The sequence below is a fragment of the Diaphorina citri genome, unplaced genomic scaffold (genome assembly GCF_000475195.1).
Source record: "Diaphorina citri unplaced genomic scaffold, Diaci psyllid genome assembly version 1.1 scaffold579, whole genome shotgun sequence".
NCBI lineage: Eukaryota > Metazoa > Arthropoda > Insecta > Hemiptera > Psyllidae > Diaphorina > Diaphorina citri.
In genome coordinates, this window is record NW_007378013.1 from 145,810 (window position 1) to 169,203 (window position 23,394).

Consider the following 23,394-nt stretch of genomic DNA (forward strand, 5'->3'; position numbering starts at 1 on the left):
TGATATCTCTACAGGAGCCACCTCATTAATTCAATTTACACTCATTTATCTTCGAGTAGATAATGTTCATTTTAACATAATATTGGGCAGGTATGTCAGTTTAATCTGTTCAATACAGAATCTAACTCATAACAGATTCGCAAAAGATCTGCTTGTCATCAATCTTCTTTAAATTAATTTGAACAGATGTGTTTCAAGGAGATCAGCATTTTTTTCGTCTCAGTTTTGCATTCATTACTGAAAGTCAAAATCGTTTTGTGTCCGAAGCTGAGCTTGAACAAAACTCTCTTGGTCACTATTAGAATGCCGCGAGCAATTCTCTCAGTCCTGTTAGAGGTCTCAAGTGACCTGGCTTTCTGAACTTGTCTTGGCAAGATCTTCTTTTTTGTCTGAATTCGTAATTTGAAAGGAACTCAATCTCAATTACTGAATTGTAAATGACCAATGCTGTTATTCTAGGAACAAGTCCAATGATATCTATGTACGTCCGATCTCTTCTCGGCAAAAAAAATATAAAGTCAAGTGTTTCGAATAAATTTCTTTTCTGCGTTCCTAATGCACTTGATAAATCATGTTAGCGGTCAGTGAAACATTCTGATAAAGAAGAATTATTGTAGTCCTAATTGACACTAATGTTCTTATTCAGCACACTTTCAGTATTTTGAACATAGTAAATTGTCATTTGGAGCTTTAAGTGTTGAAGCATGGAACCAAATGAGTTGATATCCTTAGATCATAGGGATCAAAAGACACAAGTGTACCGTCATCAGAGAAACTAACGATAACGATCTGCTGACATTAAGGTCATCTAGATTCTTTCAACTTAGTTCTGATCTCAAAAACATTAAAAAGCTGAAATGTTGGCTGATTAGAATTTTCAAAATAAAGAAGAGTGTGGTGCACAGGAATCGCTTTGGAAAAAAAGAACACTTATGTATTAACAATTTTCTAGCTGTAGGTCATTTGCATCCTGTTATGTTCGCCTTCTGTAGAAGGCACATAACATTTGCAGTCTCAAGGTGTGTCCAAACATGGTTGACCGGCCGTAGACTATGATAAAAAACTGAAATGTTGGCAGATTAGAATTTTCAAAATAAAGAAGAGTGTGGTGCACAGGAATCCCTTTGGGAAAAAAAAGAACACTTATTAACAATTTTCTAGCTGTAGGTCATTAAATGGTTTGTATCCTGTTATGTTCGCCTTCTGTAGAAGGCACATAACATTTGCAGTCTCAAGGTGTGTCCAAACATGGTTGACCGGCCGTAGACTATGGTTGGACTGTTGGACACATTTTTATAATCCTGATTTCGTCCATCCGGCTCACTACTAATTCCGACAGGAAAGTTTCAAAATGCTGACCACTTTAGCTTTTCTACTGACGTCCTCATACCTAAATACATTCCTGTTGAAATGAAATATGCTCCAAACAGGAACAATTAAATAGGATTACATTTTTTTACATCTGTGTCGGATGGTGATTGAGAGTCATCAATATGTCGTAAACCGTATATCTATGAACATTAGGACCTTAACTTGAACATTGGACATGGAATGTCTTTGCTAATAACATCATTTAAGAGTTCATCAGCTGCCACAGTCATCGGAGAAACTCGAAAATTGAGCAATTATAGACAGAAATGTAAGTGGAACATGATTGAGAGTCATCAATATGTCGTAAACTGTATATCTATGGACATTAGGACCTAAACTTGAACATTGGACATGGAATGTCCTTACTAATAACATCATTTAAGAGTTTATCAGCTGCCACAGTCATCGGAGAAACTCGAAAATTGAGCAATTATAGACAGAAATGTAAGTGGAGGCATTCACATTTGACGGACATAGAAGAGAATTTCATTAGACTTTTGCAGAGAGACCTTTCTTCAACTTCAAATACAGTTGTTTCCTTTGGAATATATACGTTATCCAGATGGATATGGCAGCAAGGAGTCATTACAAAAGTAGGCTACGTTGCCAAACATGTCAAAGGTGCAATTCACATTTGACGGACATACATACACAGACTATCATTAGACGATCATCTTTACTTTTTCCTCTTTCAAAAGACTTCCATACTTGGAGAGTAGGTTTTGATTCTCAGGCGAGACAGAAAGCGGCACAAATGTCGAATATAAGCACATTTGAGAGTTGACCATCATGATTGTCGATTGGTGACAAACCTGATTTAGTCGGACGAAGATTACAGGTGTCAACGGTAAATCGAGATGGAAAGGTAGTGCCATAGAAAGCGTTTTTTTAAGAGACCAATGATCATGGGCTTCCAAGACGGAAAATTGTCTGATTGGCAAAGGATTACATAAAGATGTGTCCACACATAGTCGACCGGCCGTCTATGCTGAATCCATGTTATCAAGGAATGTGGACGGTTCAGGATCATGGGCTTCCAAGACGGAAAATTGTCTGATCGGCAAAGGATTACATAAAGATGTGTCCACACATAGTCGACCGGCCGTCTATGCTGAATCCATGTTATCAAGGAATGTGGACGGTTCAGTCGACATCGATCAATGTATAGACACACCTTAACAAATACAAATTGAGAGAGTCGAACCCCCAACCAGTCTTATGGGATGAAAGTTGAGGTGGAAAAAGCATCACTGGCCTAAACTCCTGGTTGCTTTTTGAATGCAGTTTTTACTCGTGTACTGCCTTCATCCCATACGTAATGTTCGCATGCATCAAGTTACCCTCGTATGTTTCACGACAGCTTCCCACACATCCGGCCTAAACTCCTGGTTGCTTTTTGAATGCAGATTTTACTCGTGTACTGCCTTCATCCCATACGTAATGTTCGCATGCATCAAGTTACCCTCGTATGTTTCACGACAGCTTCCCACACATCTGTTCCCGAACATTTAATCTTGGTTTGAAATCATGTTGAGCGTTAATGGAACTGATACAGTCCAAGATACAAGAAGTTTCCATGGGGCCTATGCGTGTTTTCAATTCCAACTCTCCAGTCTCAACATATTGGATGCTGAAATGAGCGGTTTGAAATCATGTTGAGCGTTAATGGAACTGATGCAGTCCAAGATACAAGAAGTTTCCATGGGCCTATGCGTGTTTTCAATTCCAACTCTCCAGTCTCAACATATTGGATGCTGAAATGAGTAATCTCACAAAATACTCGTACACAGGAAGGTCGGATTCCAAATGAACTTCAAGTTATTAATATTTACCGTACGGGAGTTATCATAATTCCCTCGTATAAGCCGGGTCCGAGGTCTGGCATATTAGTTAAATAGTTATCATTCTTTTCCTGAGCTTCTTATGTGTCAGATAATTTCATTTGGTGCCTACTCCCTACCTATCAGAATAGAAAGAGGCGAAACCCAGCTTTTGTCACGTATTAGAAATGTAGGAATAAATCCTTTGTTTAACAGAATTGATTTGTACCCAAACCTATGTGAGATTTAGTTCGACAAATACTGTCTTTTTCTAAAGCCTACAGGAAGACATCAAAAAGATTTCAGGCAATATCAAACGGTTTCACAACTAACAACTAATGGAGACTTAAATCAATAGACAAACCCCTTTTGAACAAAGGTACACAACGGCTACGCATCGCCGGCGGGGAATAGGGGAGGGGGGGATCGGACGAGTCCCTATCACACCTTCTACGCGTTTGTGTAGCCTATAATAACATACGTCAGGTGAGTCAGGTCCCAGGTAAAGCCCGAATCCATCTCTCAATTAAAACACAATACTACGCACACCTTGATTGAGCACTCCAGTATTGAAATTGAATCATTAAAACAGTTAGGATAGGTAAAAAAAAAAAAAACATGATCGAATTAATTTGAAGATGTTGGGAGCTTGTAAGCTTGTAACATATCTCTAACTCTAAAGGAACTTCTTTAATTCTTTGGCATCCCAATACGATTGTATTTCTTTTTCTCTCTCATTTTAGCCTTTTACCAACCTTATTTCTGAACCAAGAAGAAAGAAATGCACACCAACAATCCTACAATGAAAGTTGGAATAATTTTAATTAAATCAAAGAACAAAGACAATTGTATTTTTTATGTACAACCATTTCTAGCCCGTTTATCAGGTAGGTAATTAACCTAATTAATCAAGCCTGATAACAGTAGATTAACATTCCAGTACTGCTGTTCTGGGTTCATTTCTATTTGCCATTGTCTTCTCCAGATCACTTGGCTCCCAATAAAGGAACATACCAAACTGTTCTCTCAGACAATTAGGTATCTATTGATTGATAACATTAGTAAATTAGTATTATGATTATTGATTGTTAACTTAAAATAATTGAGGGGTTTAACGCAAAAACGACTAAATAGGTCATAAGAAAATATGGGTTACATTAAGGTCGTTTCTCAGGCCTTTATACATAACTGTAAAGGCCTGAGAATTATGAACTCTTTTTGACCTTTTTCAAAGATTTGGCATAAAACAGCGGCCGAACCGTACATTTCTCGAGGTCCCACCCGCGGACACTTTTGATCATCATAAAATATGGAAGCTATCTGCAAAATTTGAGCGACCTGTGGCTAAAGGTAAAGTTGTGAGAAGCGCTAGTTCCTTTGAGCTTTTTCTCTGTATAGCCCTAAATAGTGGAACTTTGGTCCGGAATAACGGCCGAACTGTGCCTTCTGGAAACAGGGCCCAAGGACATTTTTTAATATTTATGAAAGTAGTCAGGGAAAAATTAGAGACCTTTCGTTTGTCTAACAAGACAGCCCATGAAGACAAGAAGAGGGCAATTACCAGATGTAGATACCCAGATTAAAGTTGTAGGTATCGCAGATCTCTGAACATGGTTCTCACTAGGCCTAGGCCTGGAAAGACATTTCGTTTGTCAAACAAGACAGCTCATGAAGAATTGAAGACAAGATGAGGCAATTACCAGATGTAGATACCCAGATTAAAGTTGTAGGTATCGCAGATCTCTGAACATGGTTCTCACTAGGCCTAGGCCTCTATCTCCAGGTTCTCAGGCCATGAAATTACACCGGTGAGATTGTTCACAAAATTTGTGAAATGATGGTCCTCTGTCTTCAAAGCCCTCTTGATCACCTTCCCTGACGAATGTACCTGAACCTCGGTAAAGTATATAGTGATATTACGGATGATGTTACTCATACAGTAAATATATCTCCGGCCAAACTAATAATAACCATGCAGAATATACCGGCATGGACAGTTGATATCTGAAGATACTTATATCAAATGTCAGTCCATTTAACCATTCGTTCGTCTGACTTTCATTGTATTTGTCATCAGAAAGTTATCTTCATTATTAATACCTACCAAGTTATCGGTTATCCATGTTCATTTGGTTGACGTGGCCATTCCATTGTTTGATGTTTGATAGCATACCTATCAAGTTTCCCTCCGTCTTCTACTCTTAAAAGTGTTGAAGTTTTTAAATGATACCAAGAACCGCAAAAACCACTAGATCTGAATGAACATTAAATTCATCATAAAAATTCTCCTCTTTTAAAAGGTCAAAGAAGTATTCTGCGTTTAATCAAGTATTGAGATTTTGAGATAGAATCATATTCCTGATTCTAGAGCTCAACCAAATCAAAACTAAACCAAATATATTGTATATCAAGGTATTTCTATTTTGTGATATGTCAGAGTATGTCACAACTTCAGTGGTCAACAGAGTATCACGTACAACTCATCAAGATGAAACTTCCTCACATACCTGTACTCCTAAAAGTACCTACACATATTGGAACACGAAGAATTTTTGACTTTTTTAGGACAAAAACATGAAAGTTCCCTTTTGTACGAAGCGTACAGGCGAAAACCGAAAAGGATAATATGATATCGAAGCCCAATTTCTGGTTTTGATCATTAGGACCACCGGAGAATGCCAGACAAAATAAAAAAAAAAAAGGATTCAACAGCAAATTCATCAAATTCTCACCTCGAACAAAAGAAACCACTAGATCTGAATGAACATTAAATTCACCATAAAAGTTCTCCACTTTTGAAAGGTCAGAAAAAGTATTCTGCGTTTAATCAAGTATTGAGATTCGGAGATAGGATCACATTCCTGATTCTAGAGTTTAACCAAATCAAAACTAAACCAAAATATACTGTACATCGAGGTATTTCTATTTTGTGATATGGATATGTCAGAGTATGTCACAACTTCAGTGGTCAACAGAGTATCACGTACAACTCATCAAGATGAAACTTCATCACATACTTGTACCCCTAGAAGTACAAAGTAGGTACGCAAGAACACGAAGAATTTTTTACTTTTTTATGAAAAAAAAAAAAAAAAAAAAAAAAAAAAAAAAACAAACACACATCGAAACTGCTTTCGCAATACTTTAAAGAATTTAAAGCTATACACTCTATTACATCCAAGCCTATTCGAGAATGGAAAAAAATTGTGAGAAAATTTAGAAACTACAACTAAAAAGTATTATTTGAGATTGAAGCCCTAATTCTGGTTTGGACCATTAGGACCACCAGAGACTGCCAGACCCAAAAAAAAGAAAGAAAAAAAAAGAGGATTTTTCAACAAATTCATCAAATTCTCACATCGAACAAAGGAAACAGGAAACCACTTGGAAACTAATCTATTTCAATATTATCTCTGAATTCTCTGATTGGATTGTGTTTCTGCTGAACTTTATGGGATTCAAATATTGTAAAATTTGCATAAGTATATGTTTGGGTTTCGCCTCACATCAAACGCCAGGCCCGATTTGGATTTTAATGAGAAACCCATTCGTACAGAACCAACACACACAGATGAGGGTGTTGTGAGGATTGGTAGGTGTTTGCTTGTAGGATGAAAGCTTGTCAAATCAGATATCTAAATATTCAGATATATACCAATGTAAATATTGTAAATGCTTTGCAATTTACATAGTAGGAAGGCGTTAATGAGTTTTCAGTCCTGTTATGTGTTGTGAGGATTGGTAGGTGTTTGCTTGTAGGATGAAAGCTTGTCAAATCAGATATGTAAATATTCAGATATATACCAATGTAAATATTGTAAATGCTTTGCAATTTACATAGTAGGAAGGCGTTAATGAGTTTTCAGTCTCATAAGTACCACGTCTAATGATATACGAGCACATACCGTGGGGTTAATAACCAGAAGTGAGAAGCTCGTAATCTAGACCGAACCAACGCCAGAAATAGAAGTAAAAGAGGCAGAGGAACTTCCAAAATACATATTGGAAATTGGACCTTCAAGAAGAAAATAGATATTTGGTACAAGAATTAAGGTAGAAATTTGATACACGGCACTCAAGTCACGTGAGCTCATTTGACATCATGGAGTGTCATGTCCGTCCGAGAAATGTGGTTCCAATTTCTCTCCCATAATATATTAGGTGATTTCGTTCCCTCACGATAGCCACACTGGCGGTACTCACGCCGTAGGTGTGATTATTTTGAACCACATTTTCCTGACGTGACATAATCACATGACTCCCCATGATGTCACATGAGTTCACGTGACGTGAGGGCATTTTGTTTCTACCTTTGGACTAGTTCAGTGGTCCTATGATAATTCTAGTAGATACTAGGTAAGCTGCTAGGTCAGGGATTTCCAACTAGCGGTCGGTGGCCCACCACACCATTTTTGTGGCCCGCGAAGCTTTTAGGGTGGGCGTGGGCCCCATCGGGCTTGATTTTTGCTCTTTTACTATGGGGTGGACTCCGAAAATGGAGCATCCAACACCCATCCCCTCGCGAAAATCCTGGATATGAGCCTGCTCTCCTGTAATGGTATGTGGCCAATGTGGCCCGCGGAGTACCTGCCAATGTAGCATGTGGCCCGCATACACATGGAAGTTGGAAATCCCTCTGCTAGGTAGCCCGAGGTAATACATGGCACTCGAGTCACGTGAGCTCATTTGACATCATGGAGTGTCATGTCCGTCAGAGAAATGTGGTTCCAATTTCTCTCCCATAACATATTAGGTGATTTCGTTCCCTCACGATAGCCACACTGGCGGTACTCACGCCGTAGGTGTGATTATTTTGAACCACATTTTCTTGACGTGACATGACTCCCCATGATGTCACATGAGTTCACGTGACGTGAGGGCATTTTGTTTCTACCTTTGGACTAGTTCAGTGGTCCTATGATAATTCTAGTAGATACTAGGTAAGCTGCTAGGTCAGCGATTTCCAACTAGCGGTCAGTGGCCCACCAGACCATTTTTGTGGCCCGCGAAGCTTTTAGGGTGGGCCCCATCGGGCTAGATTTTTGCTCTTTTACTATGGGGTGGACTCCGAAAATGGAGCATCCATCACCCATCCCCTCGCGAAAATCCTGGATATGGGCCAGCTCTCCTGTAATGGTATGTGGCCAATGAGGCCCGCAGAGTACCTGCCAATGTAGCATGTGGCCCGCATACACATGGAAGTTGAAAATCCCTCTGCTAGGTAGCCCGAGGTAATGGTAGATAGGTGTCTCCTATAATCCTACATCCTACCTCTGGTTACTGGTTCTAGGTAGCTGTCTGAGCGTGTGTGATGGAAAATCCAGAGTCCTAGGTGTGTCAGACCGTCTAGAAATGGGGAAAAAAATGTAGGAGGTTTTGAAATAGAATGGGATTCAGGTAATCAATTGGGGACTCTGCCACAAGCCTTGTTCAACATAGATCTTGCCAGTGTTTTGAACACAATTATTCACACTAAAGTTAAAAAAATGCACGCGTCAAATAGAATAGAACATAATAACCACCCTTTTAATACTGCCAGAATGAGACTGAAAAGTCCCTTTAATCCCGCAGTCTAAACAAAGTCTCCCGCAGTCAAATACCACCGCACATAACTGACAGAATTTTGATTCTATCTTGATATCCACTGATGAACTGGGCAGATGAATACTGTGGGCACCAACACCAAGGATACGAAATCCTTTTCTTTATATCGTAGAGGTGGAAAATCTTCCTATCTTTTTAAGATAACCTTGTGGTAAATAAGGTTACGTTGGCTTTGTAGATTTGTACCAACTAAAAACCATGTCCCATTTGGGAATCAGCCTGGATCTGCGTTCCTACAATGAAAGTTGGAATAATTTTAATTAAATCAAAGAACAAAGACAATTGTATTTTTTATGTACAACCATTTCTAGCCCGTTTATCAGGTAGGTAATTAACCTAATTAATCAAGCCTGATAACAGTAGATTAACATTCCAGTACTGCTGTTCTGGGTTCATTTCTATTTGCCATTGTCTTCTCCAGATCACTTGGCTCCCAATAAGTATTTTTTTTTTTATGTCCAACCATTTCTAGCCCGTTTATCAGGTAATTAACCTAATGAATCAAGCCCGATAACAGTAGATTAACATTCCAGTACTGCTGTTCTGGGTTCATTTCTATTTGCCATTGTCTTCTCCAGATCACTTGGCTCCCAATAAAGGAACATACAAAACTGTTCTCTCAGACAATTAGGTATCTATTGACTGATAACATTAGTAAATTAGTATTATGATTATTGATTGTTAACTTAAAATAATTGAGGGGTTTAAAGCAAAAACGACTAAATAGGTCACAAACTGTTCTCTCAGACAATTAGGTATCTATTGATTGATAACATTAGTAAATTAGTATTATGATTATTGATTGTTAACTTAAAATAATTGAGGGGTTTAAAGCAAAAACGACTAAATAGGACATAAGAAAATATGGGTTACAAGAAAGTCGTTTCTCAGGCCTTTATACATAAATGTAAAGGCCTGAGAATTATGAACTCTTTTTGACTTGTCTTTTAATCACTCCTTTCATGGAGGATACCAAATCCTAAAACTTCAGGACCGTGTTGTCTTGTCACACCTGTGTGATAATTGTCCTGATTGAGACTAACAGTTATGTATCGGCCTCAGGCGCAGACCAGGCTATTCAGCTATTGTCTGTGCCTTACCATTGACCTTAACTCTTGTGCTCGGTATAATACCGATTATTATATGCTTTACAAGCTTTTCAAAGATTTAGCATAAAACAGCGGCCGAACCGTACATTTCTGGAGGTTCGACCCGCGGACACTTTTGATCATCATAAAATATCGAAGCTCTCTGCAAAATTTGAGCGACCTGTGGCTAAAGGTAAAGTTGTGAGAAGCGCTAGTTCATTTTGAGCTTTTTCCCTGTATAGCCCTCAATAGTGGAACTTTGGTTCGGAATAACGGCCGAACTGTGCCTTCTGGAAAGGGCCCAAGGACATTTTTTAATATTTATGAAAGGAACTGCAGTAGTAGGATTCTCGTATTTCTAGTCAGGGAAAAATTAGAGACCTTTCGTTTGTCTAACAAGACAGCTCATGAAGAATTGAAGACAAGATGAGGGCAATTACCAGATGTAGATACCCAGATTAAAGTTGTAGGTATCGCAGATCTCTGAACAAGGTTCTCACTAGGCCTAGGCCTCTATCTCCAGGTTCTCAGGCCATGAAATTACACCGGTGAGATTGTTCACAAAATTTGTGAAATGATAGTTTTTCAATAGATATACGTTTGGTCGGAATAACTTGGCTATTAGAGGACAGCAGCACATATGAGGTATGAAGTAATCATAAACTGTAAAGCTGTGTCCACACATAGTCGACGCCCGCGATCAACGAGGTGAATCTACATATGTTGTCGAGGCAGTGTGAACGATTTCAGTTGACATCGAACGACGGATGTGTGGACACACCTTAAGAAAGAAACCAAGAGACTCCTCCGGCTAACCTTTTCGTGAGCTCTGCCACCCAACCTAAAATTTGTTACAGCTTATAAGTAACTAAAGATCTCCAACATAACATACACATGTTGGATGCTTCTTACTTTTGAAACTTCTCTGAATTCTCTATTAATCTCTGCTTCTGCTGTGCGGTAGACGTCGTCAATTTTATCTACAAAGTCATTAAATTGGTCATGCAGCTTTGTTTCCGCTATTGTATTTACTGCAGTCTTGTATAATTGAGGAGTATAGGAGTAGCTGAGCTAACCTTTTCGTGAGCTCTGCCACCCAACCTAAAATTTGTTACAGCTAATATACACATGTTGAATGCTTCTTACTTTTGAAACTTCTCTGAATTCTCTATTAATCTCTGCTTCTGCTGTGCGGTAGAGGTCGTCAATTTTATATACAAAGTCATTAAATTGGTCATGCAGCTTTGTTTCCGCTATTGTATTTACTGCAGTCTTGTATAATTGAGGAGTATAGGAGTAGCTGAGTAGATACTGGGCATAATTATCCAACAAGTGGATTGGCAGGTACAGCAACATCATTCAAGATGCTATCTATGAGGTATGAGCTACATATCTATGCATAGTTCTGACAAAGAGGATGCGGGGGAAAAAGCTCTACAGGTAGGTAGTGTTGGGGTTTCTAATCTAACAGGACCCAAGATCAAAAATAATCTGGCAGTCCACCTTCACCTTACCACCTTTTAGTCTGATAACGTTACCTTTGAACAAAGGAACTGCGTAAGAGCATCGACTCTTAACCAAGTTAATGGGGCTTTTGAAGATAAACTACAAAACTCATCAGTCTTCCCGACATTATTGCTTCCTGTCTTCCATGGAAAAAACGTGCTCAAATTTTAAAATACAAAGAAGATCCTGCATGGTGAAGATTACAATGAACAGTATGCATTGAAACTTTGAAGAAGCTTACACAATAATTTTCTTTCTTTTCCTTAAATACCAGCACTTCAAATCTTGATAATCGAGACGTGTAAGTCTTCAACACCCCCCTGAATTGCATCATGCTAATAACACACTGTTCATGATCTTCATTGATAAACTACAAAACTCATCAGTCTTCCCGATATTATTGCTTCCTGTCTTCCATGGAAAAACGTGCTCAAATTTTAAAATACAAAGAAGATCCTGCATGGTGAAGATTACCATGAACAGTATGCATTGAAACTTAGAAGAAGCTTACACAATAATTTTCTTTCTTTTCCTTAAATACCAGCATTTCAAATCTTGATAATCGAGACGTGTAAGTCTTCAACACCCCCCTGAATTGCATCATGCTAATAACACACTGTTCATGATCTTCATTGTACTCTTCATTCTTCATGGATTATGAAGAACTAAAGAAATCTTTGATGCAACAGCTTCTTCAAACAAAAACGGTGAGATTATTCACCGTGTTTTTTGTTTCGATTTCGTAAAAACATAAAACAAGGCTGAAAGAATTTTCATAGAGAATAATTATATTGTTATTAGAGTCATTATACAGTCTGAGGTAACAAGCACTGAGCGTAACTTGAAGCAGGCCAAGCAGTTAGGGAAAAAATTAGGGGGACATGTATTGTGTGAACTAGCTCCTACTGGTGATTTCTGAGTTAGAAGGATTTTTTATAAATGGTCCAAAAGTACCTAACCTTATCAAAAATCACCTCAAGAGGCTTAACACCAAAAGGCTCAAAAGGTTGATAGATAGAGCCCTTTAGGGAAAAAATTAGGGGGACATGTATTGTGTGAACTAGCTCCTACTGGTGTTTTCTGAGTTAGAAGGATTTTTTTAATAAATGGTCCAAAAGTACCTAACCTTATCAAAAATCACCTCAAGAGGCTTAACACCAAAAGGCTCAAAAGGTTGATAGATAGAGCCCTCGAATTTTTGACAAAACTATGATGGATTTCTTTCTTCCCCCTCAAGTATTTCACGAACAAAATAGTCTTTAAATGATCTTGGGCATTCCATGACGGTGTATTTCATGCCATGACTTTCTAAGGACGGGTCCTCTGTCTTCAAAGCCCTCTTGATCACCTTCCCTGACGAATGTACCTGAACCTCGGTGAAGTTGTTTAGTGATATTACGGATGATATTACTCATACAGTAAATATATCTCCGGCCAAACTAATAATAACCATGCAGAATATACCGGCATGGACCTCTTCAGATCTGGAGAATTTGGAGATGTGCAACATCCCTCCCTAACAACATTCTAGGTGGGTAATTGTTGGCCTTGAGTTATATTTTATCTATATTTTGGTGGTTGACAAAATGTATGGGTTGGCGCCCTACCGTTGGCCAACAGTTCCCCAACCATGTAACCATTTGCAAACAATGAGCCAAGCTTTACGATTTCCCCAGAAGGCCTAAAACAAACAAGAGAAGGCCTGAAACCAGGCCAACAGGTCTGAAGAGGACAAAGACAGCACCAACATCATCCTCCGTACAAAAACACACGTTAGTTCTGTACCAATTCAGTACCAAAACATTGCGAAATTTACATAATTATTCAGATGTTATAAGGATTTTTTTAATAAATGGTCCAAAAGTACCTAACCCTATCAAAAATCACCTCAAGAGGCTCAACACCAAAAGGCTCAAAAGGTTGATAGATAGAGCCCTCGAATTTTTGACAAAACTATGATGGATCTCTTTCTTCCCCCTCAATTATTTCACGAACAAAATAGTCTTTAAATGATCTTGGGCATTCCATGACGGTGTATTTCATGCCATGACTTTCTAAGGACGGGTCCTCTGTCTTCAAAGCCCTCTTGATCACCTTCCCTGACGAATGTACCTGAACCTCGGTAAAGTATATAGTGATATTACGGATGATGTTACTCATACAGTAAATATATCTCCGGCCAAACTAATAATAACCATGCAGAATATACCGGCATGGACCTCTTCAGATCTGGAGAATCTGGAGATGTGCAGCATCCCTCCCTAACAACATTCTAGGTGGGTAATTGTTGGCCTTGAGTTATATTTTAACTATATTTTGGTGGTTGACAAAATGTATGGGTTGGCCCCCTGCCTTACCGTTGGCCAACAGTTCCCTAACCATGTAACCATTTCCAAACAATGAGCCAAGCTTTACGATTTCCCCAGAAGGCCTAACACTAACAAGAGAAGGCCTGAAACCAGAGCAACAGGTCTGAAGAGGACAAAGACAGCACTAACATCATCCTCCGTACAAAAACACACGTTAGTTCTGTACCAATTCAGTACCAAAACATTGCGAAATTTACATAATTATTCAGACACGTTACCATAAGTACCACGTCTAATGAAATACGAGCACATACCGTGGGGGTAATAACCAGAAGTGAGAAGCTCGTAATCTAGACCGAACCAACGTCAGAAATAGAAGTACACATCAGGGCAATATTTGTGGTAAAAGAGGCAGAGAAACTTCCAAAATCCATATTGGAAATTGGACCTTCAAGAAGAAAATAGATATTTGGTAAAAGAATTAAGGTAGAAATTTGATACATGGTATACGAGCACATACCGTGGGGGTAATAACCAGAAGTGAGAAGCTCGTAATCTAGACCGAACCAACGCCAGAAATAGAAGTACACATCAGGGCAATATTTGTGGTAAAAGAGGCAGAGGAACTTCCAAAATCCATATTGGAAATTGGACCTTCAAGAAGAAAATAGATATTTGGTACCTAATACAACAATTAAGGTAGAAATTTGATACACGGCACTCAAGTCAGTGAGCTCATTTGACATCATGGAGTGTCATGTCCGTCAGAGAAATGTGGTTCCAATTTCTCTCCCATAATATATTAGGTGATTTCGTTCCCTCACGATAGCCACACTGGCGGTACTCACGCCGTAGGTGTGATTATTTTGAACCACATTTTCTTGACGTGACATGACTCCCCATGATGTCACATGAGTTCACGTGACGTGAGGGCATTTTGTTTCTACCTTTGGACTAGTTCAGTGGTCCTATGATAATTCTAGTAGATACTAGGTAAGCTGCTAGGTCAGCGATTTCCAACTAGCGGTCAGTGGCCCACCAGACCATTTTTGTGGCCCGCGAAGCTTTTAGGGTGGGCCCCATCGGGCTAGATTTTTGCTCTTTTACTATGGGGTGGACTCCGAAAATGGAGCATCCATCACCCATCCCCTCGCGAAAATCCTGGATATGGGCCAGCTCTCCTGTAATGGTATGTGGCCAATGAGGCCCGCAGAGTACCTGCCAATGTAGCATGTGGCCCGCATACACATGGAAGTTGAAAATCCCTCTGCTAGGTAGCCCGAGGTAATGGTAGATAGGTGTCTCCTATAATCCTACATCCTACCTCTGGTTACTGGTTCTAGGTAGCACTGGTAAGTGAGGTATCCCCTGCATAACATCCGGTATAAAAGTTCCGGTTATTTCGTTCTGACCATCAGAGTAATACCATTAGACGCGTATACAGGGTGTTCCATATTCAGTGTAGTCATACCGGGTGAATGTGCTGTCAAAATAACTAAAAAAAAAAATCCTGTACCTGAAATAATCCCGAAATAATTACCTGAAGCCGTGTAGTGTCATAAATATTCGGCAGCAAATTTGAAATCCTCAGAGAAAAATGTCTATTAATTCTGTTTTTTAGCGCCCTCAGTAATATTTTGCCCACTGCCCGAGCTTGAACATGAATAAACGTATCTAGTATCTAGACTATGTACTTCTGTTCTTTCACAGGGTGTTACAGTAAATAATCTTCTTATTTGTTGACTTCCAGCTTCCAGTCCTCGATGATGAAGTCACTCTGTATATCTAATTATTCCATGGACCGCAACCATAGCTATGATCTCGAGGTCCCACCCGCGGACACTTTTGATCATCATGAAATATCGAAGCTCTCTGCAAAATTTGAGCGACCTGTGGCTAAAGGTTAAGTTGTGAGAAGCGCTCATTCCTTTTGAGCTTTTTCCCCGTATAGCCCTCAATAGTGGAACTTTGGTTCGGAATAACGGCCGAACTGTGCCTTCTGGAAACAGGGCCCAAGGACATTTTTTAATATTTATGAAAGGAACTGCAGTAGTAGGATTCTCGTATTTCTAGTCAGGGAAAAATTAAAGACATTTCGTTTGTCAAACAAGACAGCTCATGAAGAATTGAAGACAAGATGAGGCAATTACCAGATGTAGATACCCAGATTAAAGTTGTAGGTATCGCAGATCTCTGAACATGGTTCTCACTAGGCCTAGGCCTCTATCTCCAGGTTCTCAGGCCATGAAATTACACCGGTGAGATTGTTCACAAAATTTGTGAAATGATAACCATTTTGCATGTGTGCGAAATCACATGTAAGTTTTCAGAGTGGTTGTCGTGTAGTAAGTTGCTTATTAGTTTCAGTAATAATGGATTTTTTCTTTCTTTTTCTTTATCCTGGTAACTCTTTTACCCAGTCTGTCAGAGAGTTAGAGTAATAGTAAAAGGTTCATATAGGATACCCCATTCCTTCCTTCCTCTCTATATGAGTCATCGAGCTGGTGCCCAGTGACCCTAACAACTTTGATGGTTGGGAAATCGTAGGATTCTCTTAGTTGAGAGTATGGTTGGCCCATCACATCGTTGGGAAATGGTTACATGGTTGGGGATTTGTTGGCCAACGGTAAGACAACGCGCCAACTCATACATTTTGCCAACCACCAAAATCTAACGTAAGCCTCACTTAAAACGTTGTTAGGGAAATAGTAAATCAAGTGCCCCCTATCACTACCTAAACTACTCTTTCTGAAAAATACAACATTCGGTGTTGGAAGGATCGGGGGGTTTTAAAACACCCTGCCAGCCTGGTTAGCTTGGTTGGTAGCGTGTCTGCCTTGTAAGCGCCAGGCCGCAGCTTCGGTTCCCGCCTGGGGCGGATTTTATCCTGATCGGATAATGTTCGTTCTCGGAACGGCTGGCTTTCCTCCTATCCTGTCTTCCTTCTTTCTCCGATTTCGGGATGATAAAACCTTAGCCATTACAGTTCCCTCTATCAAACATTTAACCTCTTAAAAAACACCCTTGATGGACTCCAGAAATGTAAAATACCCTATAGGTAGACACATAACGACTAGTCAATATACCCTACTCCCCCACCTTCATGACTTATTGAAACCTATCAAGTTACGAGATCATACTTCCCCTCTCCTCTTGATAAACATGTTCCTCTTATTGGGGTTCATAACTGGATAACAACATAGGTATTCCTCATATTCATAGGGTTCATTACTAGATAGTAAAAGCTCTATTATTACTATGAACTACTATAACAGTTATGCAAATAAGGCACCTCAGTATCCGTCTATATCCGAGTACACAGTGGTGCGCCAAGTTCTATCTACCTGGGTGGTTTTAACCTTGATGTTGAAAGCTCTGATGATTACGTACTTTCAACTAAGCCAGCAGCCAGCATCGTGTAAAGTTTTACAGAAATGTTCAGTTGACCTGAATTTCAGAGCTACATGGAAAGAACGTAGTGCCCACCTCTCACGCTCTGACCGTCTGACAATCCGCGGTCTCACAGATCTGGGTCTGTTTGTCTGAGCGTGTGTGATGGAAAATCCAGAGTCTTAGGTGTGTCAGACCATCTAAGAGACCCAAGAAATGGGAAACAAATGTAGGAGGTTTTGAAATAGAATGGGATTCAGGTAATCAATTGGGGACTCTGCCACAAGCCTTGTTCAACATAGATCTTGCCAGTAACTGACAGAGTTTTGATTCTATCTTGATATCCACTGATGAACTGGGCAGATGAATACTGTGGGCACCAACACCAAGGATAACAAATCCTTTTCTTTATATCGTAGAGGTGGAAAATCTTCCCATCTTTTTAAGATCACCTTGTGGTAAATAAGGTTACGTTGGCTTTGTAGATTTGTACCAACTAAAAACCATGTCCCATTTGGGAATCAGCCTGGATCTGCGTGAGCTTTGCTACAGTACTGATTCCCTCTTGTCTTTTTATCACTCTTTTCATGGAGGATACCAAATCCTAAAACGTCAGGACCGTGTTGTCTTGTCACACCTGTGTGATAATTGTCCTGCTTGAGACTAACAGTTATGTATCGGCCTCAGGCGGAGACCAGGCTATTCAGCTATTGTCTGTGCCTTACCATTGACCTTAACTCTTGTGCTCGGTATAATACCGATTATTATATGCTTTACAATTAGCAGACATGACATTTTTGTGAAGATTGTCATAGAGAGGTCGTTTACATCTGAGCTTGAGCTTGCACTGACTCTTCACACACGGATCATGGAGTTAAAACGTTAAGTTTTTCAATAGATATACGTTTGGTCGGAATAACTTGGCTATTAGAGGACAGCAGCACATATAGGGTATGAAGTAATCATAAACTCTAAAGCTGTGTCCACACATAGTCGACGCCCGCGATCAACGAGGTGAATCTACATATGTTGTCGAGGCAGTGTGAACGATTTCAGTTGACATCGAACGACGGATGTGTGGACACACCTTAAGAAAGAAACCAAGAGACTCCTCCAGCTAACCTTTTCGTGAGCTCTGCCACCCAACCTAAAATTTGTTACAGCTTATAAGTAACTAAAGATCTCCAACATAACATACACATGTTGGATGCTTCTTACTTTTGAAACTTCTCTGAATTCTCTATTAATCTCTGCTTCTGCTGTGCGGTAGACGTCGTCAATTTTATCTACAAAGTCATTAAATTGGTCATGCAGCTTTGTTTCCGCTATTGTATTTACTGCAGTCTTGTATAATTGAGGAGTATAGGAGTAGCTGAGTAGATACTGGGCATAATTATCCAACAAGTGGATTGGCAGGTACAGCAACATCATTCAAGATGCTATATATGAGGTATGAGCTACACATCTATGCATAGTTCTGACAAAGAGGATGCGGGAAAAAGCTCTACAAGTAGGTATTGTTGGGGTTTCTAATCTAACAGGAACGGAGATCAAAAATAATCTGGCAGTCCACCTTCACCTTACCACCTTTTAGTCTGATAACGTTACCTTTGAACAAAGGAGCTGCGTAAGAGCATTTTTCCCCCCGAAAATTTCGGGGTTCTTCGGGAAAGCCAAAGGAGTAGCCTTTGAAATTTTATGGATTGTGTCAATTCCCCAAGAAATATCATCCTATTAAAGCAGACATTTAACTTTAACTTCAAACTTTGAATGCCTGTTTTTAGTTGTCTTTAAAGGACCATGAGGAGCCTCTAAAACAGGTACCCTGTAAAACGGACAAGTTCAATTTGAATTGAAGATGAGTCTACTCGGTAAAGTATCCTAGGTAAGAACCAAGGAACAAGGCAGATTTATATTAGAAAGTGCGGTTGGTATCGTGGTATGCAAGATAGAGGATGTTGTTATGCTGATAACATATCTTTGATAGTCATATCTGCTAGCAGCCTGTTTCTGGAAACTACAGGGGGGTCTCATAGAATCGGAGTTTCAAATTTCTCCATTACTGTAATTTCAGAGGTATAGTTTCAACTAGCAATAATCGCACCTCGAATAAATCTCATTGGATACGATATCGCCGCTGCGCAAAGTTCAGAGGTATAGTGAAAACAGAGATACAAAGTGATTATGATTAGTGATTTTCCCTTGCTAAAGAAATAGCGGTTGAGTGCGAAGGGCATCCGTAAATTTTTTGTAGCCAAAACTAAATGTCAGCCCAAAGCAATCACCCCAGGGATCATTGAGAGGCTGACGAAAAACGCCGACCCCGTCTGAACACTGGAAAGGCGAGGACGAAGAGTCGTTAGTGTGAAACACCCTGTAAATCTCAAGTTCGGTACACTCATTGTACAGCTGTAGGTACATCCTATATTCGTTTAGATTTGCTAAAGTCCCGTGAGTATTCGTTGAAAGTCTCATATAAGTGAATGGAGAAAGAAACTCATCTGCCAATGGTGTTATGTAAACAAATGTCTAATGCATAAGATGAGAAATAGAGACATTCTCCAGAATTTGCCTAGGCTTGAAATTTTTTAGCCTTCTTTAAACGTGGAAGAAATATTTTCTAATTTTTTAGAGATAGATAATGGCCGTCCAATGGGCATTGCAACATTCTGCGGCTGCGCGACTGCAGAAGCATAGAAAAAGGCCAAATAAAAAGGCATGATGAGAATGTACGTAAAACTGGGGGTTAATTTTGATACACCAATATATATTACTACCACAGTGTCATGTTTGCTACAATCTGAGTGTAACCCTTGATTACCTAGATTCATTTCTGATTCGCTAATGCCTAAGCTAAAATAAAAACCAATCCATCAGATCTCATAATCAGTTCAACTTGAAAGTTTATACCCAATTTATGGTCCGGGGTGTAGGGGATTGGTAAAATCATCTTGGTGCTGGGTCGCAGGTTAGGTATTGGAACTCAATTATGTCCGACCAGACAGACCTGAGTAGCCTCGAGCCGACAGCATTCCAGACCTTGAGTCTTGAGAGGATACTAAACAGCTAAACCTAATACTTGTGGTCATACAGGCCAATCTCAAGACTAACTGTTTCCTAGCACGTCGAATCAATCAAAGCTGCACTCAATGCGAAGAGTCGTTAGTGTGAAACACCCTGTAAATCTCAAGTTCGGTACACTCATTGTACAGCTGTAGGTACATCCTATATTCGTTTAGATTTGCTAAAGTCCCGTGAGTATTCGTTGAAAGTCTCATATAAGTGAATGGAGAAAGAAATTCATCTGCCAATGGTGTTATGTAAACAAATGTCTAATGCGAAAGATGAGAGATAGAGACATTCTCCAGAATTTGCCTAGGCTTGAAATTTTTTAGCCTTCTTTAAACGTGGAAGAAATATTTTCTAATTTTGCAGAGATAGACAATGGACGTCCAATGGGCATTGCAACATTCTGCGCGACTGCAGAAGCATAGAAAACGCCACATAAAAAGGCATAATGAGAATGTACGTAAACCTGGGGGTTAATTTTGATACACCAATACATATTACTACCACAGTGTCATGTTTCCTACTGCTTCTGAATTATGCAACTATGCAAAGCACGTAATGTAATTCTTAATATTGGCTATTGTGTGCAAAATATCGGATTAATATTGGTCATAATTACAGCTGGATCTATGAAAATTACGACTGCTCTTATTAGAGGAAAAACCTGTTTATTGAAATTTTCACTTTCAAGATAGAGCTTATCAAATTAAATCATAGGTATGGAAAGAATTTGTAGGTACCTAAACTGGAACTACTCATCTGAAGTTTGAATGGAATGTGTTAAATGCAGTACCAGAATTTTCTGATTGATCTGCAGCAGTCACAGCACCTAAAAGGAAGTAGGTAAGTGTGCGAGAATACTTTTGTATTGTGTCTTTTCTCGCCCATCTGATGAATAGGAATTTTTAATTGTGTTAAGCATAAATGCTTGTCACAAATGTCGTTCCCTCCTTAATGCACTACGCTAAATTTTATGACTAGACTTGGACTCGAACCACCAACCTCCTGATCCGAAGTCCACCGCGCTAACCACTATACCACTGAGGTTCCATCTGAAGAACAACACTAGTTTAGTTCCACAGACAACTAGTTTAGGTCTATGATGATACCGTTCTTTGACTCTGATAACACAATTTGGGACACAAACATCAGACAGGACATAGACAACTATTTTTTACAAGGATAAAACCTCTATCTCACCCAAGAAACAAATTTATGATAGGTCACACTTGTCTATACAACTTTAGAGTCCGATTGGTAAAATCATCTTGGTGCTGGGTCGCAGGTTAGGTATTGGAACTCAATTATGTCCGACAGACCTGAGTAGCCTCGAGCCGACAACATTCCAGACCTTGAGTCTTGAGAGGATGCTAAACAGCTAAACCTACTACTTGTGGTCATACAGGCCAATCTCAAGACTAACTGTTTCCTAGCACGTCGAATCAATCAAAGCTACACTAGTCAAAGCTGCACTCAAATATCTACACAGACAACTAGTTTGGGTCTATGATGACACCGTTCTTTGACTCTGATAACACAATTTGGGACACAAACATCAGACAGGACATAGACAACTATTTTTTACAAGGATAAAACCTCTACCTCACCCCAAGAAACAAATATGAGGTATGAGCTACACATCTATGCATAGTTCTGACAAAGAGGATGCGGGAAAAAGCTCTACAAGTAGGTATTGTTGGGGTTTCTAATCTAACAGGAACGGAGATCAAAAATAATCTGGCAGTCCACCTTCACCTTACCACCTTTTAGTCTGATAACGTTACCTTTGAACAAAGGAGCTGCGTAAGAGCATTTTTCCCCCCGAAAATTTCGGGGTTCTTCGGGAAAGCCAAAGGAGTAGCCTTTGAAATTTTATGGATTGTGTCAATTCCCCAACAAATCTCATCCTATTAAAGCAGGCAACCATTCATTCAATTTAAACTTCAAACTTTGAATGCCTGTTTTTAGTTGTCTTTAAAGGACCATGAGGAGCCTCTAAAACAGGTACCCTGTAAAACGGACAAGTTCAATTTGAATTGAAGATGAGTCTACTCGGTAAAGTATCCTAGGTAAGAACCAAGGAACAAGGCAGATTTATATTAGAAAGTGCGGTTGGTATCGTGGTATGCAAGATAGAGGATGTTGTTATGCTGATAACATATCTTTGATAGTCATATCTGCTAGCAGCCTGTTTCTGGAAACTACAGGGGGGTCTCATAGAATCGGAGTTTCAAATTTCTCCATTACTGTAATTTCAGAGGTATAGTTTCAACTAGCAATAATCGCACCTCGAATAAATCTCATTGGATACGATATCGCCGCTGCGCAAAGTTCAGAGGTATAGTGAAAACAGAGATACAAAGTGATTATGATTAGTGATTTTCCCTTGCTAAAGAAATAGCGGTTGAGTGCGAAGGGCATCCGTAAATTTTTTGTAGCCAAAACTAAATGTCAGCCCAAAGCAATCACCCCAGGGATCATTGAGAGGCTGACGAAAAACGTAAGGAGCGCGGTAGCGCTCCGCTCCGCTAAGTCAAGAAAGTTTGACCGCGCTACTAGAGATATTATATAGTGGATAGTGAAAACAGAGATACAAAGTGATTATGATTAATGATTTTCCCTTGCTAAAGAAATAGCAAAGGTTGAGTGCAAAGGGCATCCGTAAATTTTTTGTAGCCAAAACTAAATGTCAGCCCAAAGCAATCACCCCAGGGATCATTGAGAGGCTGACGAAAAACGCCGACCCCGTCTGAACACTGGAAAGGCGAGGACGAAGAGTCGTTAGTGTGAAACACCCTGTAAATCTCAAGTTCGGTACACTCATTGTACAGCTGTAGGTACATCCTATATTCGTTTAGGTATGCTAAAGTCCCGTGAGTATTCGTTGAAAGTCTCATATAAGTGAATGGAGAAAGAAACTCATCTGCCAATGGTGTTATGTAAACAAATGAGATAAAATTGCAAAAATATCAACTTAAAAATATATATCTGAGTTAAAAAAAAAGAAAAAAAAAGGAGAAAGAAGGGGAAATCTAGTTAGAATGGAAGTACTCATGGAGGAAATGTGATTTTATCTCAGGAACAGAACAACAGAAAAGATCAAGATCTTCAGAAAGCTCGTTGGCAAGTCTTTGGAACCGGTTAAGGGGAGAGTTTATTAGATAGTTATAGCGAGCATGAGGTGTATAGAAAGGTAAGGTATGACGAGAATATCTACCGGGAGCACTGATGTTGATT

The 23,394-nt window shown here is 39.5% G+C and overlaps 1 protein-coding gene and 2 pseudogenes across 4 annotated transcripts in view; all 3 read right to left on the reverse strand.

Moving 5' to 3' along the window:
• Positions 1-23,394, reverse strand: part of LOC103510283 (NADH dehydrogenase (ubiquinone) complex I, assembly factor 6 homolog) — a 50,745-nt gene that overhangs the window by 22,076 nt on the left and 5,275 nt on the right. Inside the window, exon 3 of one of the 4 annotated variants that reach the window (XM_026824371.1) lies at positions 20,883-20,986. The exons of the other annotated variants lie outside the window; for them this stretch is intronic. The gene's annotated coding sequence lies outside the window, so the exon portion shown is untranslated. Of the gene's footprint in view, positions 1-20,882; positions 20,987-23,394 lie in introns of those variants that run through there. 4 annotated transcript variants of the gene reach the window in all.
• Positions 19,081-19,237, reverse strand: LOC113467896 (annotated as a pseudogene).
• LOC113467897 lies at positions 22,334-22,490 on the reverse strand (annotated as a pseudogene).